General features: G+C 37.5%; 1 long non-coding RNA gene and 2 pseudogenes across 1 annotated transcript in view; 1 reads left to right on the top strand and 2 right to left on the bottom strand.

Annotated features, from left to right (window-relative positions):
- The window catches only part of LOC145506922 (uncharacterized), a 70,941-nt gene that overhangs the window by 10,603 nt on the left and 40,136 nt on the right, over positions 1 to 20,202 (top strand). The window lies entirely within an intron of this gene.
- On the bottom strand, positions 7,163 to 8,086 carry LOC145540552 (olfactory receptor 10AG1-like; annotated as a pseudogene).
- On the bottom strand, positions 17,802 to 19,575 carry LOC145506252 (olfactory receptor 10AG1-like; annotated as a pseudogene).

Raw genomic sequence — 20,202 nt, 5'->3', positions numbered from 1 at the left:
TCTCTAGGCAAGAATACCTGAGTGGGTTGCCATTTCCTCCTCCAGGGGATCTTGCTAACCCAGTGATCAAACCTGGGTCTCCTGCACTACAGGTGGATTCTTTATCACTGAACCACTGAGGAAGCCCTGATATCCCAATAAGTTGAGTTAATTTTACGGTAGGTCAGTAAAATACAATTGAATTAAAGTTGAACTCATGTTCTAGAATAAGCATCAAATTATTGCTTATAGTCTCACATATAGGGCTTTTCATAGGAAGCTGTGAGACAAGTAGATCTCAATACCCACCAGTCAGAATTCCAAATATTTATATAGAGGTCTTAACCAGCTTCAAGCATGTATACTGTCCAGACAGTCTCAACAGCAAGTTGCTCTCTCAAGACTGCTTGTGTGGTCTTTGAAAATATCTCTCACTGTAGGAATGATGGACAGAATGTACATTCTAAAGACTAGGGAGAGGGTGAGGAGCACCCAGGTCCAGTTTGCCAGTCAACCAGATGTCACCTTCTCCAGATGACCTCCTCCAATGGTCCTAAATGAATCTGTCAAATGAATCCCTTTATGTGCATGAGCCCTAAGTTGCTTCAGTCATGTCCGACTCTTTGTGACCCTCTGGACTGCAGCTCACCAGACTCCTCTGTCTATGGGATTCTCTAGGAAAGAACACTGGAATGGATTGCCATACTTTCCCCAGGGGATCTTCCTGACTCAGGGATTGAACTTGCATCTCCTGCAGCTCAGCAGGCAGACTCTTCACTGCTGACCCACTGGGGAAGCCTGAATCCGTTTATACATAATGTCATATCCATATTTCCAGAAGGAGTTGAATGCAGTTAATATCTTGAAAAAATTGTATGAGATGGCCAAGCTACTGAGATACCCTATGAGTAGTTAAGTAAAGTATCTTGTGTCTCTTTAGAGGTGAAAGCAAACTTCCTCTGAGAGGCAGTCGAAATAGGCACTGAACAGAATATATTAGCTAAATCTATGGCTGCAAAATACTTGATACTTGCTAATGGAATGAAGTCGGTAATTTCATTGTTATTGCCTATGGAGCCTTCATAGCTGGGGCTACGGCGTTAAGGTTGTGATCATATGGTGTCAATCATTATTTCCATTTTATGGACCGGCCAAACTAGGTTGTAAAATGGAAAAAAGTTGGGAGCTAATCCCCGCTCTTCCTGAATCAACTTGATCTGGAGAAAGGGGATGGATGAAGGTAGACGACAAAGCCAGGACACAAACCAAGGGCCCCTGGGCATTGTGCGGCTCTCGGTGCCGGATGGGGGGATGGAGTCCTTCATCCCTGTTCCCTGCAGCTTGTACCCCAGGACTGGGAACACGCTGCCTCTGGAACAGCCTATACTCTCTGAACCCAGACGGCCTGACCAGAAGCAAAGCAAAGGTCCTCCTGCCTTCCTGGGAAGGCCAGGGCTGCTGGGGCCCCCATCACCTCCGACTACAGGAGGGTCCAGCTTACGGCCATTCTCTCCCAGATGAATCACAGCCTGAACCTGGGGCTGTGCAAGGCCAGCCCCAGGGAGAGGGCGTGCAGTGAGCCTGTGGGCAGACAGGTCTGAGCAGGGGTCGCCTGGGCCTCGCTCTTTACACAGCCCCACAGCCACGAGCTGCCGGTGTCAGCCCGGAGAGTCTGTTTCACAGGGACGACCTGCAGCGGCTGGTGCGGGTACAGAAGGATGGGGAAGACTAGAAGAGGAAGGCGCTTTCGGGCCCTAATTACTCAAAAAAAAAAAAAATCCCCTTCTCTTTCAAATGGTTCTTGCATAAAGAGTTTAAGTCTTAGAGGATCCCATTTTATTTTACACTGGGTCATTTCAACTGTTTTAACTGTGTGCTTTAAAAGTTTTCCACCGTCAAACATCAAATATGGAGTCAGATTCCTTGTTTCAAGTCTCTTTTCATGAAACGTAGCATACATGTGCAGCTGAGCAGTTCTATCAGCTTAATTCCTGCCAGTAAAATTTTTGGATAATGGCTTTCTTTCATTTTGTAATCTGTCAATGAATATTGTTGTTGTTTATTCCGTAAGTCGTGTCTGACTCTTTTGCAACCTCATGGACTATGGCTTGCCAGGCTCCTCTGTCCATGGAATTTCCCAGGCAAGAATACTGGAGTGGATGGCCATTTCCTTTTCCAGGGGATCTTCCCCATCCAAGGATTGAACCCTTATATCATGCTTGGCAGCTGGATTCTTTACCACTGAGCTTCCAAGGAACCTGTCAGTAAATATAAATATATATGAATACTTATGCATTGCATATATACTTTTTGTATTTGCATGTAAATATATAAAAATCTTAAAACTCTGTAATAAAGAAATCAACAGCACAAGTAAAATGTCAGAAAACAATTTGAACAGATAATTCATCAAAGAAGATATAGAGATGACAAATTACACCATGAAAAACTCAGTGTGAAATTACTGAGTTTGATTAAGAAAATCAAAATTAAAAAATGAAATATCTGTGTCTCTTTGGGAGGTGGGTTCTGGAAGGGGAAAACATGTACACTCACGGTGGATTCATGTCAATGTATGGCAAAACAAATACAATAATGAAAAGTTACAAAATAGATAAATAAACTAATTTAAAAAAATGAAATATCACTAGACACATTAAAGTTGAAAAGAAAATCTAATGAAAACAAAACAACAACAAAAATCAATGCACAAATAATACTTAATGCTGGTGATGATTTAGAACAAGTGAACTTCTGTGCATTTCTCATGGGAATGGAAAATTGAGACAGCTTCTCTGAAGGTTGGTGGTTCATTATAAAGTTATTTGCACACTTACAAAACACATTTATCCAGAAGTCCCACTTTATAGAGAAATGAAAACTTGTATTTACACAAAAATCTATTGCCAAACATTCAAGGCAGCTATAACAGTGAAATTCTGGAAACAGCCGCGTGTTCTTCACCTAAGGAATGAGTAAACAAACTCTGGTATACTGCATAGTGTAAGGCAATACTAAGAAACATAAATAAACAAACTATATTGATGCAGGCAGCAATATGCTAAATGCTTTATGCAAAGTGAAAATTCAGACTTGAAAGGCTTTATGATTCCATTTATATGACATTTTGAAAAAGGCATATTGGCAGAGGACTGGTCAGCTGGTAGTAAATTGGTAAGGTATTGACTAGAGAGACAAAAAATGAGAATTTTGGAGAGTTATCAAGCTGTTCTGTATTTTGATTATGTTTTTGGTAACATAACTCTGTGGATTTGTCAGACTTCTCAAAAAGTTTACAACAAAAAAGTGCATTTTAATTTGCATGCAAATTTAAAATATTATAGAATATATTTTAAAATGTTATCAATTAATGAAAACATCTCTATAGTATTATACATGGCCATTCTCATGAACCAGTCTGAAGAGGACCTTTTATCCTCATTTAACAATCAATTACCTTTGACAACTAGACTGCCATGGTCAGCCTGTGGGTTAAGAAATAATCTCAGTTAGATGCTGGCAGGAGGTCTTTGTCGTTCCTGAGTCACTTGTTTGTCACAGACACTCTCATACACCTAATCAATACAGTTTGCGGACAGGGACACACAGATGTTGACAGTAAAATTTAATGTTAAAACAAAACATGCCTGTTATGTCACAATTGTTTGACTGATACATGCACAATACTGTTAAAATTGTGCTATATTTCAAACACGATGAAGTGATCCTTTCCAGACTAGAGAACAACCCATTCTTCCTTAAAGGCTATATATAAATATTTAACTAATTTAATTTCAATGATAAAATTTTAGTCATAGGAACATATTATCATGTTTGGCTGAACATTCAAAGGAAAGATAGATTGAAACATAACTATAGGTCAGTACCAATATAGGCATTATTAATCAGAAGCAGAGCATATCAAGAAAGGGTGGCAAGAATACACAGAAGAACTAAACAAAAAAAGATCTTTATGACCTAGATAACCACGATGGTGTGATCACTCACCAAGAGCCAGACATCCTGGAATGCAAAGCCAAGTGGGCCTTAGAAAGCATCACTACGAACAAAGCTAGTGGAGGTAGTGGAATTCCAGTTGAGCTATTTCAAATCCTAAAAGATGATGCTGTGAAAGTGCTGCACTCAATATGCCAGCAAATTTGGAAAACTCAGCAGTGGCCACAGGACTGGAAAAGGTCAGTTTTCATTCCAATCCCAAAAAAAGCCAAAGATTGTTCATACTACCGCACAATTGCACTCATCTCACATGCTAGCAAAGTAATCTTCAAAATTCTCCAAGCCAGGTTTCAGCAGTACATGAGCCATAAGCTTCCAGATGTTCAAAGTGGATTTAGAAAAGGCAGAGGAACCAGAGATCAAATTGGCAACATCCATTGGATCCTTGAAAAAGCAAGAGAGTTCCAGAAAAAATCAACTTCTGCTTTACTGACTATGCCAAAGCCTTTGTGTAGATCAAAACACACTGTGGAACATTCTTAAAGAGATGGGAATACCAGACCACCTGACCTGCCTCCTGAGAAATCTGTATGCAGGACAAAAAGCAATAGGTAGAACTGGACATGGAACAACAGACTGGTTCCAAATTGGGAAAGGAGTATGTCAAGGCTGTATACTGTTACCATGCTTATTTAATTTATATGCAGAGTACATCTTGAGAAATGCTGGGCTGGATGAAACACAAGCTGAAATCAAGATTGCCAGGAGAAATATCAATAACCTCAGATACGCAGATAACACCACTCTTATGGCAGAAAGCAAAGAAGAACTGAAGGGCCTCTTGATGAAAATGAAAGAGGACATTGAAAAAGTTGGCTTAAAGCTTAACATTCAGAAAACTAAGATCATGGCATCCAGTCCTATCACTTCATGGCAAATAGATGGGGAAACAATGGAGACAGTGACAGACTTCATTTTGAGGGGCTTCAAAATCACTGCAGATGGTGACTGCAGCCATGAAATTAAAAGATGCTTACTCCTTGGAAGAAAAGCTATGACCAACCTAAACAGCATATTAAAAAGCAGAGACATTGCTTTTGCTGACAAAGGTCCATCTAGTCAAAGCTATAGTTTTTCCAGTAGTCATGTATGGATATGAGAGTTGGACTATAAAGAAAGCTGAGCCTCGAAGAATTGATGCTTTTGAACTGTGGTGTTGGAAAAGACTCTTGAGAGTTCCTTGGACTGCATGGAGATCAAACCAGTGACTCCTAAAGGAAATCAGTCCTGAATATTTATTGGAAGGACTGATGTTGAAGCTGAAACTCCAATACTTTGGCCACCTGATGTTAAGAGCTGACTCATTTGAGAAGACCTTCATGCTGGGAAAGATTTAAGGCAGGAGGAGAAGGGGACGACAGATAATGAGATGGTTGGATGGCATCACCGACTCAATGGACATGAGTTTGAATAAGCTCTGGGAGTTGGTTATGGACAGGGAGGCCTGGCATGCTGCAGTCCATAAGGTCACAAAGAGTCAGACATGACTGAGTGACTGAACTGAATTGAACTGAATCAAAAACTGAATTGAACTGAATCATAAACTGTGGAAATAGTTTTCCCAACTTTAGTTTTACCATTATTTCAAATAATGATTATGGGGTCATATTCTTTGTAAACAAAATTGTAAATAAAATCTGCAAAGCCTGCATGTTCAACAATGCTTTTTAATGTTAAAATCGTATAGGAGTAGTAACAAACTGGGTGACAAAAAGAAACACATTTTTTTTTTAAATAGTAGATATTTGTGCAAAAATGCTGTCAAACATCTATAGCTATAGGATTTTTAATTATGAAATCCACACCTACAGAAGCATGCAATTCTTTTCTTTAAAATAAAACCTCTTTAACTGCTCTCACATTGACACCATGAGTATATTAAATTCTTGTAAAGTACTAATGAGATGTGTCTGTAGTCACAGCTGTTTATATTCACAGAAGTTCATATATCAGATGTAGTTGTGTTGAATACATACACAGCAGAGGAAAGCACTGTTTAAACATCGAAGTGGTCAGTCAAAACACACACATTAAAATAACAAAAGCTGCATTTCTGAGAAACATTTCCTACCACTAAAGAGCTTCTGCACCAGCTGAAAAGCCACTAAAAAGTACTATCTACCACCACCAAACACTGTGAAACATGAATGTGTATTTTCTTCTTTAGCATCATATTCAAGCCTGTGTAACAAAACACATTTATTTATTTCACACAGCAACACTTCTGGTGGGATGGTATGGCTAACCTGTGCTTTTAAATAAGCTTCATACACATTTTAATTTTGTTCTTTAAAAGAATGAAAGGAAAAAATAGTAGCTAAATGACTTGCTCTACATCTGGTAAAGAGAAGATTAAAAGCCAATGATCAAACTCCTGGGACAGCAGTGTTCCACGATTTTGTAAAACCTTCTTTACTAAGTAATACATATATATGGAATCTAAAAAAAAAAATGATACTGATGAACCTATTTGTAGGAAAGGAATGGAGACACAGATGTAGGGAATGGACTTACGCAGTGGGGGAAGAAGAGAGTGAGATGAATGGAGAAAGTAGCATCAGCATATATACACAATCAGGTGTGTGATGGATAGCTGGTGGGAAGTTGCTGTGCAGCACAGGGAGCCCAGTCTTAGGTGATGACCTGGAAGGACGGGATGGGAGAGAGGAGGGGACATAGGAGTAATTATGGCTGATCTATGTGGTGTTGGAGAAGACTCCTGAGAGTCCCTTGGACAGCAAGGAGATCAAACCAGTCCATCCTAAAGGAAATTAGTCCTGAATATTCATTAGAAGGACTGATGCTGAAGCTGAAACTCCAATACTTTGGCCACTTGATGCAAAGAACAGACTCATTTGAAAAGACCCTGATGCTGGGAAAGATTGAGGGCAGGAGCAGAAGGGGACAACAGAGGATGAGATGGTTGGATGGCATCATTGACTCGATGGACATGAGTTTGAGCAAACTCCAGGAGTTGGTGATGGACAGGGAGGCCTGGCGTGCTGCAGTCCATGGGGTCGCAGAGTCAGACATGACTGAGCAACTGAACTGAACTGAAAAATACAGTATAAAAAGAAGTGGTTAACTTCTAAACTGGGAAATGTAGAGATCTTTAAAAAATTTCTCTAATAACCCTGTGTCCAGTATTTAAAGCATTTTAAAATAAACTCATCACACTACATTTTTCAGTAATAATTTTCTCAGTGCTGCAATCACATCCTTGTTCCGAAGGCTATATATCATGGGATTGAACATTGGAGTCACTATGGTGTAGAACAGAGAGAGGAGTCTGTCAGTTCCTGCAGAATGACTAGATTTGGGCCTTGAGTATGCAATGATAGCAGATCCAAAGAATAAAAGCACAACCAACAGGTGAGAAGAATACATGGAAAAGGCTTTGGTTCGCCCTCTGGCTGTTGGCGACATCAGAATAGTGGAAATGATTTTGCTGTAAGAGGCAAGGATCAGCATAAAAGATACAGCAACAAACAACAGAGCTACTGCATAGACTGAGAGCTCATGTGCAAAAGTGTCTCCACAGGCCAGCTTCAGAAGGGGGGGAATGTCACAGAAGAAGTGGTTAATCTGGTTCGAATGACAGAAACGCAGAGAGAAGATCTGGCACATTTGCCCTGTCTGCACTGGGATTCCACTGACCCAAGGAGCCCACAGCCAGCTGGAGGCACGTCTTTGGGGTCATGACCAGGGAATAGTGCAGAGGGTCACAGATGGCCACACAGCTGTCATAGGCCATCACCGCCAGGAGGAAGCACTCAGTGGTTCCAAGGATAAGGAAGAAGCACATTTGGGCAGCACAGTTCAGCACAGAAATGCTTCTGTCCTGAGTCCAAAGGTTCACCAGAATCCTAGGGAGAGTGACAGACATGTAACAGATGTCCAAGAAGGAAAAGTTTGTCAGGAAGAAATACATGGGTTTGTGCAGTGCTGGGTCAAGACTAGTTAGTAGTATTATGAGACTATTTCCAGTTAAGATAATGACGTAAATGATGGAGAACACCCCAAATAATAGCCCTTGGAGGTTTCTAAGATCAGAAAACCCAAGTAGTACAAATTGTATCACTGTGGACATGTTGTCTTCTGCTTCCATCTCTTCCTATTTCATCTGTGGGAATGATTCAATCAGAGGCACTGTCATTTCATTTTTATTGACTCTTGTTTTTTGTGTATAAACTAGATTATATGTCTTCTTACTTTTCATTTCCCTATAAAAACCAAACATAATGCCAGGTGCTCTAAAAGTACAGAGAAATATACTTTTATTTATCATTAAACCTATCTATAAGAAAAAACTTCTGTCTCTGTTTTCTCTACAATATATTATTTTATTGCTTTGATTCTAAAGACATGTGATTGCAATTTTGCTATTCATCTGAACACTTGAGAATTCAAATTGAAAATTATGTTCAGTTGTTACAATGATTTCATGTTTTCAACTGATGTGCTATTTTCACCTCTCTATTCTGTTTTCCATTATTATCAATTCAAAATTAATGTTATTGTTCCTGTAAATATTTTGCAAGCCACTTACAATTGTTTTGTGGATAAAGATAGTTAATTTTTAAAATGATGACCTTCCAGTGGTATTTCCAAATCTTGTTTGTCTTTGACGTTATGCATATTTAGCTCTTTTACTACAAAACCAAATCAATGAGCTGACCATTGAGTATTATGGGGTACTATTTATTTTTTAAAAGTGTGTCTTTCAATGTAATGTCTATAAAAGCAACAATCGTAGTTTTTTTTAATATATAATTTCTGTTTTTATTCATTTATTTATTTTAGTTTGGCCACAAGGCATGCGGAATCCTAGTTCCCAGACTAGGGATCAAATCTGGACCCTTGCAGTGGAATCAGGGAAACTTGGTTACTGGACCCCCAGGGAAGTCCCAGTAGTCACAATTTTTATTCAGATTTTCCAACTTGGAGAAAAGAATCATTAAGCTGATCTTTCTGTCCAGGAACACCCAAGAGAGAAGAAGTAGGTACATCTGGCACTTATGTTCAAGCTAGGAGTTCTAACTAGAATGCTCACCCCTCACACACTTACTGCATGAAAGAAACATCAGCCACAGTTCATCTCTGAGATCTTCCTAAATTCCTCACATCCTTAATAATTGCTGTTGTTCTGCTGGCCCCATTTAATTCATTCATTCTTGTGTGTGTGTGGTTTTTTTTTTTTTTTTTTGCATTTTTGTGTATGTTTGTTTATGTGAATGTGAATATGTTCAGCTGAGGTTGCCCATATTCATTAAGTACTTGTCCTTTGCTATAGCTAGATTTTAAGTTTCTTGTGATATTCTATACATCTTTCTATGGAGTATATAGTATATTTTCTCACAAAAGCAATTTCTGAATTTATTGAATAAATCTTGATTATTTCTTTACAATAGTCCCCAAGATGTAAGCGAGGATTTCTACCCAAAATTCAGAACAACTTCATGTATCCTCCTGTTTTATTTACTTATTTAATTCAGCATAGACTGTAGTACTTGGATACTGATTAAAATTGCTTGTTGAAAGAATCATCAATCTTTTTAGACCAGTACAGTTCTAGTGTACCTTCTGTAGAGCGTGTGTGTGTCTAGAAATTATGCTCTTTTCACTCACTCTTGTAGGAGTTGCAAATTACATCATTTTTTTCAGTATATCCTACATAACTTCCATGGTATGTGTTAACTGATCTGAAAGTTCACAGAGACGAAGCCACTGCAAAGAAGAGACATAACTATATCCATATTCTAACAATTTTAAGTGAAGACGAGGGTCAACATTTCAGCTACAGAAATGTAGACACTCATATGGGGCAGAAGGAACAGTCCATCCAAAACTTGAGCATCCCAAGGAATTCCTTTTCCCTAGGAAAAGGAAAGCTAAATATGAATCTATTTTATCATCTACAATATTTCAGACTACTTATATATATATATTTTTTACACATAATATATATTAAGGATCAGAAGGTATTTAAACTTAACTTATTATTATAGAATTTTCCCAATGAAAATGTGATTTTAAGAAACATAAAAATGCTTTGACTGAGTCTTTAAAATGATTAGAAACGGGGGTCTGATAGGTGACATTATTATGATATGATTTTATGTGTATAAGACTATGAAACAGTGCCTATTTTTTTCACTACCTTATCCTGACACCTTTATCCATGTTTATTCACCTATTTAATTCAATGTAGAGTGTAATACTTGGATACTGATTAAAATTGCTTGTTGAATGAGCCGTCAATCTTTTCAGTCCACTATGCGTCATGCCCTACATTTGATGAGTTAACCTCTGTCTTCAGAAACTACCGTCAGTTTGATTTTTTTTTCTTTTATTGCATCTTCTTTTTATATAAGGTTTTCTCTCATTTTTTGGACTTCTGTCTAAATTATTCCTTTCTGTTCAAGTAGGATAGTACATTTGAATATCCCTAGGTCAAGAAGGTTTCCTGGAGAAGGGAATGGCTACCCACTCCAGTATTCTTGCCTGGAGAATTCCATAAACAGAGGAGCCTGGTGGGTTACAGTCTATGGGGTCGCAAAGAGTCAGACATGCCTGAGCCACTAACACTTTCATTTTTTCACACAGGGTAGTACATTTGAAAATCATACTGAAACTCAGGTTCAAAAAATAGCCAGAAGAAGTCAAAAAACAGAATTTGCAATCAAAAATACAGTGTTCTTAATTCATTGAAATATTTTTTTTATTCTTAACTTTGCTTTTCTTTGTCAAATGGAGCAAGATTTTATGAATCTTAAGTGGAATTATCAATGTAAAATCATATTTAAAGTAAGAAATATTAAAGCTATTCAAATCCTACCCAAGTTACGCTTAGTTTTACAAACTCAATCTCATCAAAATTTTTCTTCTCAAATCTTGCAATGTCCCAGCTGGTTTCCAACTTCCGGAAACCTTTAGATACTACTACTACTACACTCAGAAAGAAGAACCACTAAATTGTTCAGGTTATGTAGCCACTTTTGTTTTTATCCAAATAACTCATGTTTGCTTTCCTGGTCTTTCCACTGTGTGAGGATTATAATAAGCATGTACATTATCTATCATTAAAATGTACATGGTGCTATTGAAAGCAAGTTTGTAAAATCAAACTGAAGATAGGAAATAAAAGTCTAAAATTGGTGACTCCAGAAGTCTAATTCCTTGCGTGCTGCAGTCCATGGGGTCACAAAGAGTAGGTCACAACTTAGCGACTGGACTGAACTGACTGAACTGAATTCCTTATTTAAAGTTTCTAAAGATTAAAATGAAAACATAGCAAAATCTCTTTCATATTGTCAGATTCAGTTTCCATAAAAGTTATTTTTAACAAACAGGATTTGATGTAAATAGGGTGCAAAATCCTTTTAATAAAGTTCATTTACTATCTTATCCCTTAGTTATATACAATTAATTTTAATGAGATATCCCCAGATTTAATACATGCAAACTTCTTAAATACATACTTAACACATAGCAATCACTTAATAAAGGTTAGCATTTAAATTATTATGATAGTGATGCAGAGGTAGGTAAACTTTGATATACTGGCCCACTATATTATAAAGTACTTTTGTAATTGTTTATTTGATAATATAATGATGTGGGTCAGAAAAGTAAAAAGGCTATCTGAATCAGGGTTTTGAAATTAAACAACAATAACAACAAAAGTTTCCTTGCTAAATTTTCTGAAATGAGTGTTTTTTGCCTGATGTTACATATAAATAGGAACATTTAAAACTAAATTCAACATTGGACAAAAATGAGGCATGCTTACCTGTTTATATTAAAGTCAAATATAATCCTTACCTTTATTAATTGAGTTATTGAGTAAAAAGCTGATAGAAACTGTGAGAGGGTTTTTTTTTTTTTTTTGGCAATTAGGTAATTCCTCATACCAAGAATTTGATACAAGGCTTAACCGCCCTCTAAAATATCTTCCATCTTCGTAACAAATAGGGCTCTTTAAATAGGAATTATTCTTACCCTTGGGATCAGCTTCTTCCCCAGGTCACTTCCTAATTGAGCTAAACCTTTCTGCCTGTCTCTCAAGAAGTTTGGTACAACAAGCAAAATCATACCTGTCTATACCACTTGTTCTATTAATTATTTTTCTTGCTGTATTTTGTAATTATTATGATATATTATTTTTATAAAATAAAGATAGTATAAAAAGATGTAAATATACAATGTCTTACAGGGAATTTTATTTTTCTGATATTCAGTATTCTATAGTAAGAAATTCAGGACTGTCAGGGGCAGTTGTGTCATCTTCAATATAGATCTTCCATCTCTCCATCCACATGAGCTAGGTAGTCCTTATCGCCTCCCAGACTACAGGCGGATACAAAGGAATGCTCACTTACTCCTTTTTAGATGTACAAACTGGAAACAGAATACTGAATTTCCAGGCATGATCCTTCATATCAACATTAGTTACAATATCACACTAAACTGGAAGAGAGGACGGAAATATTTCTAGCTGTGCTGCCATATCTCTGGCCAAGACTCCCATTTCTATCAACTGTGCTCAGTTGTCACGAACTAAAGCTCCAAGAACTTACTGTATTTTTTCCTCATCCAAAGATGCCCTCAAGTTAATTGTGGCAACTCTCAGTACAGAGACTATAAGGTACAGTATTGTCTGTACCACACACCACAAACAAACACACACAGACACAAACTTACAAAATACAATGGAGAAAAATATTAGATTTAACTATAGGAAGTAGAAATAGATTTATATTCTTATGAAGATTAATAAAGAGATAATTTAGAAATCTGATGCCCTGCATTGAAAGCTATTCAAAAGTTATATATATACACACCAATTTTGAATTATATCATTTTGTAATTTGTTTTATTTAACTCTAACAATTGAAATACATGTGTAGCATAATCTCCTTTTTGTTTTCATTTGCATTTTGATAATGACTAATGACAGTGACTATCCTTTATGTGATCATTTGACTTCTGCTTATCTGCTTTAGTAAAATATCTGTTTAAGAGTTTTGTATATTTAGTGGACATTTATATTACTTCCATGTCCTGCTTGTTGTAAGTAGTGCTGCAGTGAACATTGGGGTCCATGTGTCCTTTTGAATTATGGTTTTCTCAGGGCATATGCCCAATAGTGGAACTCTTGGGTCAATGGCAGTTCTTCCTTTTTAGTTTCTTAAGGAACCTCCATACTGGTCTGCACAGTGGTTGTATCATTTTAAGTTCCCACCAACAGTGCAAGAGGGTTCCCTTTTCTCCATACCTTCTCTAGTGTTTTTTGTTTGTAGATTTTTTGATGATGGCCAGAGAGCTAGTGGGAATCTGACAAGGAGCTCAACTCAGTGCTCTGCAGTGACGTAGATGATGGGATGTCAGGGGTTGGAGGGAGGGGACGTATGCATACATATAGCTAATTCACTTCATTATACAACAGAAACTAGCACAATATTGAATAGCAATGATACTCCAATGAAGGAAAAAAGAAAAATCTTGTATGCTGATGTTAGATTGCTTCTTTTCTTCCTGTCGGTTTTGAGAGTTCTTTGCATAATCTTTCTATACATTTCTTATGTGAAATGTGTGACTTTCAAATATTTTCCTTTTTAGCTTGTATTTTCTATTTGGGCTTCCCTGATAGCTCATTTGGTAAAGAATCTGCCTGCAATGCAGGAGACCTTGGTTTGATTCCTGGGTCAGGAAGATTCGCTGGAGAAAGGATAGGCTACCCACTCCAATATTCTTCAGCTTCCCTTGTGACTCAGCTGGTAAAGAATCTCTCTGAAATGAGGGAGACCTGGGTTTGATCCCTGGGTTGGGAAGATCCCCTGGAGAAGGAAAAGGCTACCCACTCCAGTATTCTGGCCTGGAGAATTCCATGGACTGTATAGTCCATGGAGTCACAAAGAGTAGGACACAACTGAGCGACTTTCACTTTCACTTTATATTTCTGAAGACGATTAGGACAACTTACTCTTCCTTTAGAGATCTTTCAAAAGCATTTTGCTGACTTTATCTTCATGATAAAATTTTAGATGTAGGAGCTTATTAAGACTGTATGAATATTCAAAACAAAAATAGATTGAAAATAAGTACTTATCAGTACATATACAGGCATTATTAATAATGTCTCTTGAAATCATTTTTATCTTTGGGCTACTATTTCAAGTAATGATGGAGGGGTCATACTTGTTATGAACCAAGTTATAAGAAAAGTTTAAGGCCTGCAGGTTTAACAATGCTTTTACATGTCAGAATTATACAATAACAAAATTGATTACAAAATGAAATATTATTTAAAATGTAAGAGATTTGTCTAACAATTGCTTTCAGATCATCAAATTCCTTGCTGTGGAATATCATAATTATGAAAGCCACACTTACAGAAACATGCAATTCTTTTATTTGAAATATCAATAGGTCATTCCAGGGCCTTTCTTACTATTCTTCCCATTGACATTGTGGATATATTAAATTCTTGCAAAATGCTTATGAAATGTGTCTATATTCACAGCTGTCTACATCCACAGAAGTTCAGAAATTGGATGAAGTTGGGTTGAATGCACGCACAGAAAAGAAAAGCACACTTCCCTTGGAACATCCAAAATGTCAGTCATAACACACACATTAAAAGTATTAAAACCTGATACTATTCAGCTGCTAAAAGGAATGAAGTGATGTCATTTGCAAAAACATGGATAGATCTAGAGATTGTCATACTGAGTGAAGTCAGACATAGAAAGAGAAATATCACATGATATCATTTACATGCAGAATTAAAAAAAAAGATGTGACGAACACACTGCTATATTTAAAATAGATGTTGAATGAAGACCTACCTACTGCACAGGGAGTGCTGCCCAATATTATGTAACAATGTAAACAGGGAAAGAGTTTGAAACAGAAAAGGTACATGTATATGTGTAAGTGAATCACTTGCTTTACACATGACATTTTGTGAATTTAGGGAACAGCACTATTTCCATGACATTGTGATTCCTGCTTTCCTAAATTTCAGAAACAAAACTACTATCGTTTTCTCCATCTAGATCGTCATCTTCATCATCACCATTATAATCCTCATCCTAGATTACATTACAGACTATAAATAAAAGTATATAAACATACTAAACATTTAATTAGAAGGTATATATGCATATCAGTTCAGTTCAGTCGCTCAGTCGTGTCCGACTCTCTGCAACCCCATGAATTGCAGTACGCCAGGCCTCTCTGTCCATCACCAACTCCTGGAGTCTACCCAAACCCATGTTCATCGAGTCGGTGATGCCATCCAACCATCTCATCCTCTGTCGTCCCCTTCTCCTCCCGCCCCCAATCCTACCCAGCATTAGGGTCTTTTCCAATGAGTCAACCCTTCGCATGAGGTGGCCAAAGTATTGGAGCTTCAGCTTCAACATCAGACCTTCCATTGAACACCCAGGATTGATCTCTTTTAGGGTGGATTGATTGGATCTCCTTGCAGTCCAAGGGACTCTCAAGAGTCTTCTCCAACACCACAGTTCAAAAGCATCAATTCTGTGGCACTCAGCTTTCTTCACCGTCTAACTCTCACATCCATACATGACCACTGGAAAAACCATAGTCTTGACTAGACGGACTTTTGTTGGCAAAGTAATGTCTCTGCTTTTAAACATGCTATCTAGGTTGGCCATAACCTTCCTTCCAAGTAGTACGTCTTTTAATTTCATGGCTGCAGTCACCATCAGCAGTGAATCTGGAGCCCAAAAAAGTAAAGTCTGACACTGTTTCCACTGTTTCCCCATCTATTTCCCATGGAGTGATGGGACCAGATGCCATGATCTTAGTTTTCTGAACGTTGAGCTTTAAGCCAACTTTTTCACTCTCCTCCTTCACCTTCATCAAGAGGCTCTTTAGTTCTTCTTCACTTTCTGCCATAAGGGTGGTGTCATCCGCATATCTGAGGTTATTGATATTTCTCCCAGCAATCTTGATTCCAGCTTGTGTTTCTTCCAGCCCAGCGTTTCTCATGATGTACTCTGCATATAAGTTAAATAAGCAGGGTGACAATATACAGCCTTGACGTACTCCTTTTCCTATTTGGAACCAGCATATATGCATATAGACACTATGAATAAAATGAATAACTAAACCTAGTACATCATATTTACTGCCTAGATATTAAAGGAAGCAAATGGACTGAGAAGTGAAATATAACTAGCTTCACGATATTGCCTTATACACATGTGTACTATTATAACTAAAACAACGAAAGAGCATAACTGTCCAAAGAACTGCCAGCAGAATTATTCTCTAAATGAGTTGCTGATTGTGTGTGTGTGTGTGTGTGTGTGTGTGTGTGTGTGTGCGCGCTCAGTCGCTCGGTGGTATCCGACTCTTTGGGACCACATGGAGTGTAGCCCACCAGGCTCCTCTGTTCATGGAATTTCACAGGCCAGAAGACTGGAGTGAGTTGCCATTTCCTATTCCAGGGGATCTTCCTGACCCAGGGATTGAACTCGTGTCTCTTGCATCTCCTGCACTTGCAGGCAGAATTTTTACCACCCTGCCATCTGAATGGAATTGGGAGGATACCTGTTAATGATTCTATTGACAGATGCTCATTTTCCTTGTAAATATCAGTTCAAAGGTTTAAAAATTATATCACTTAGAGAAGGCTAAAAATATGGAGGACTAGGCAAGGCACACTAATGTAAACGCAATTGTGGAAACTTTGTGTAATTCTGAAAAGAACTTCTAACATTTTCTTCATATTAAAAATGCATATATTTTATTTTTAAAATATGAATTACATTGGGGTAGTTTGGAAGGCGTGATGAAATAATTCAAAGTAGATTATTTTGGGGTCAAAATTGCTACATAGAATATAGAAATATGTACAAAGTAAAAGTGTTGAGACAAACAGGGAGATTCTTCTATAACATGCAATTAGGAAAAGTGCTCACTACATGAAAGATTTTATTTTATTATGATTATTGAAGTAAGTCCTCATGAGGGTACAGTGGGCTGAATAAACATACTCCTAGTGCCTAATGATTCTTTGAAGTTTCTAGATTTTGCCCGAAGTCTGACATAGGGCAAGGTAATATGCATTAGTTTATTCATTTGTTCAATTCCTCCTTCAAATAGTCATTACTTGACTGCTACTGGTCAGTTTCCATGCAATTGAATCAAAAAATGCCAACAATAGAATTGGAAAAATAGAAGCTGTGATTTAGGTAAAGAATCTTGCATGTTTTAAGGTATATTTAAGCCAAAAGTCTTAAGAGCTTGAATTCTGTTTTTTCATAAAGTATGTCATGAACATTATTCTTTATTCACAATAAAGGATTATTAAGGTATGAAATATTGAAGACACTTTGACTAATTAGCCCGCCAGGCACCTCTGTCCGTGGGGATTCTCCAGGCAAGAATACTGGAGTGGGTAGCCATTCCCTCCTCCAGGGGATCTTCCCAACCCAGGGATCGAACCCAGGTCTCCCGCATTGCAGACAGATTTTTTACCATCTGAGCCACCAGGGAAGCCCAATAAATATTTAAGCACAGACAACTGTGGGTTATTTTAAAATATCTAAAAGTACCTTATAAGCTAGAAATAGTTAAGTTTTTAAGGGAAAAGATAGATATTTAAAATCTTTCTCTGATAACTGTGTGACAGACAGCTAAAACATTTATAAATATACTCATCACACTATATTTATGTTTTCAGTCACTCAGTGGAGTCCAATTCTTTGTGATCTCATGGACAGCAGCGCGCCAGGCTTCCTTGTTCATCACCAACTCCTGGAGCTTGCTCAAACTCATGTCCATTCAGTCGGTGATGCCATCCAACCGTCCTGTCCTCTATCATCCCATCTCCTCCTGCCTTCAATCTATATTTTAAGTAACAATTTTCTCAATGCTGCAATCACATCCTTGTTCCGAAGGCTGTATATCATGGGATTGAACATCGGAGTCACTATGGTGTAGAACAGAGAGAGGAGTCTGTCAGTTCCTGCAGAATGACTGGATTTGGGCCTTAAGTAGGTAACGGTAGCAGATACAAAAAATAAAAGCACAACCAACAGGTGAGAAGAACACGTGGAGAATGCTTTGGCTCTTCTGGCTGTTGGCAACCTCAAAATAGTGCAGATGATTTTACTGTAAGAGGCCAGTATTAATATAAAAGGCACTGCAGCAACCAGCAAAACTACTACATGGACTGAGAGCTCATGTGCAAAAGTGTCTCCGCAGGCCAGCTTCAGAATGGGGGGAATGTCACAGAAGAAGTGGTTAATCTGGTTCGAATGACAGAAACGCAGAGAGAAGATCTGGCACATTTGCCCTGTCTGCACTGGGATTCCACTGACCCAGGAGCCCACAGCCAGCTGGAGGCACGTCTTTGGGGTCATGACCAGGGGATAGTGCCGAGAGTCACAGATGGCCACACAGCAGTCATAGGCCATCACCGCCAGCAGGAAGCACTCAGTCATTCCGAGGATAAGGAAGAAGCACATTGGGCAGCACAGTCCAGGATAGATATTCTTCTGTCCTGAGTCCAAAGGTTCACCAGAATCCTAGGCAGAGTGACGGACACGTAACAGATTTCCAAGAAGGAAAAGTTTGCCAGGAAGAAATACATGGGTTTGTGCAGTGCTGGGTCAAGCCTAGTTAGTATTATTATGAGACAATTTCCAGTTAAGATAATGACGTAAATGATGGAGAACACCCTAAATAATAAGCCCTTGGAGGTTTCTAAGATCAGAAAACCCAAGTAGTACAAATTGTATCACTGTGGACATGTTGTCTTCTGCTTCCATCTCTTCATATTTCATCTGTGGGAATGATTCAATCAGAAATATCGTTATTTCATTTTTTCACTTTTGTTTCCTTATGTATAAACAGGATGCTATATCCTCTTATTTTCCCAGTTCCCTATAAAAACAAAACCTATTACTGATAAAATGTGTGACAGTATAGTGAAATATATTTTTCATTAATATTAAATATATTTTTAAGAAAATAAATCTCTTCATGGGTTATCATGGGTTATCATATCATGGGTTATAACTATCATGGGTTATCATATATTTTTTTATATCTAAGCTCATGTGTTTATAATGTATATGTCTTCAATTAAACAACAAAAAATGCAAAATATGAATTTGTATTCAGTTCTATCAGTCATTTCCTTATTCTGGCTGATCTGTTTTGCTCCTTACCTCTCAATTCTGTTTTTAATCATTATCAATGTGAAAGTAATTTGGTTGCACAATTAAATTATTTGTAAGCCATCTAAGAAATTTTTAGGGGCAACTGCAGTTATTTTTTTAATTTTTTTATTTTTTAATGGAAGTATAATAGCTTTACAGAATTTTGTTGGTTTCTGCCAAACATTGACATGTAGTTAATTTTTTTTTTTTTTTTTTTTTTTTAAGTATCCATTGAATTTAGCATACAGTTTATTCACCCTCAAAACACATGTAGTTAATTTTTAAAGTGATAGTTTACCTGCTGCTGTTTACTTTGGACATTTGCATATTTAGGCCATTTTATCTGAAAACAAAATTCACACGTTGACCAATCAGTATTATGGGATGATAAATATCATGTAATAATATTTAAAATGATGCATTTCAATGTAGGGTCTATAAAAACAGCAGTCATAATTTATATTCAGATTTTTCAGTCAGAAGAAAAGGAACTAAACTCGTCTTCCTGTTCAGGAACTCTAGAGGTAAGAGGCATGTTCATCTATCACTTCTGTTCAAGCAAGCAATTCCAACAAGAATGTTCACCCCTCACACACTTATTTTAAGAGACATCAGCCCAACTCACCTCTGAAATCTTCCTAAATTACCCACTTCTTCTATAATTGCTATTGTTCTGCTAACCATTTAATACATTCGTTCCTTTTTTTGTTATGTGTGTGTCTGTTAGTTCAAGCATGAGAATGCATTGAACTGAGATTGCCCATCTTTATGTTATACTTTTCTTACTGCTATAATTAGATTATAAATTTATTTGGATATTCTATACATTTTTTGTACAAGGCTTAGCATATCTCTTCCAGAAAACTTGATATACTAACTGCTTGAATAAATTAAAAGTGAATCAGTTTGATTGTTATTTTTTCAGAATAGTCCCCAAGGTTTAAGCAAAGGTTCCTACCCCAGATTCAGACCTTCTCTCCCCCTCTCTCCTGAGAGAGTTCCA

This window comes from Giraffa tippelskirchi, chromosome 1 (assembly GCF_054371585.1).
Source record: "Giraffa tippelskirchi isolate mGirTip1 chromosome 1, T2T-mGirTip1v1.2.pri, whole genome shotgun sequence".
Lineage (NCBI taxonomy): Eukaryota > Metazoa > Chordata > Mammalia > Artiodactyla > Giraffidae > Giraffa > Giraffa tippelskirchi.
This window is presented reverse-complemented; position numbering and strand designations above follow the sequence as displayed.